Raw genomic sequence first — 671 nt, 5'->3', positions numbered from 1 at the left:
GACAATCTTGTGAGGTTTTTATTTAAATAATTTCCCCACATGTTCAAATAATGTACTTGCCACCCCCTTCAAGGCCTGGGAACAGATCTTATCTGCCCTGCCACAGAAAGGCACCTGCCTGAGTGAACACAATTACGGAGCAGCAGCGCGGAGCTTTCGCCCAGCGTTTGGAACCTCAATCGTTACGGCACTCAGACAAGTTTACAGAGCAGTGCTCATCTCAGAAGGGGCGCTTTCTTCCCTAAAAGGCAAATACAACAGCTTTAGATTACCCCTCCAAAGCTATGTGAAATCTTAAAGAAAGTGAAGCAAACTTGTACTACACTTGATCTTAGCCAAAAGGCCAAGAAGCGATACGTGAAGCAAACTTGTTAGCAAATACAAATATTTAGGAACTAAAATAGACCTGAGACCAAAGATAACTGTTACTGTTTTACTTTCTCTGTAACTTGATATACTCAATATTTAAAAATACTAATAATCATAATGTGAAGTGCATTGCTTAAAGACACAAACAAGTATACGAGACAGTAATAATTTAAAACTTTTTAAACTCCTTCCATACTTAATTTTATATCCTCTAAGTAACATTCTTACAATGCTTCTAGGTTTTCCCTTTTGGTGTAGACAATGCCCATTAACCTCCCTTCTGGAGAATGAGGGTTCAACTG

The 671-nt window shown here is 38.7% G+C and overlaps 1 pseudogene; it reads right to left on the bottom strand.

Annotated features, from left to right (window-relative positions):
* Positions 1-263: 263 nt before the first annotated feature.
* Positions 264-355, bottom strand: LOC142460339 (U2 spliceosomal RNA; annotated as a pseudogene).
* Positions 356-671: the final 316 nt, after the last annotated feature.

This window comes from Tenrec ecaudatus, chromosome 10, assembly GCF_050624435.1.
Source record: "Tenrec ecaudatus isolate mTenEca1 chromosome 10, mTenEca1.hap1, whole genome shotgun sequence".
In the NCBI taxonomy this organism is placed as follows: Eukaryota; Metazoa; Chordata; class Mammalia; order Afrosoricida; family Tenrecidae; genus Tenrec; species Tenrec ecaudatus.
This window is presented reverse-complemented; position numbering and strand designations above follow the sequence as displayed.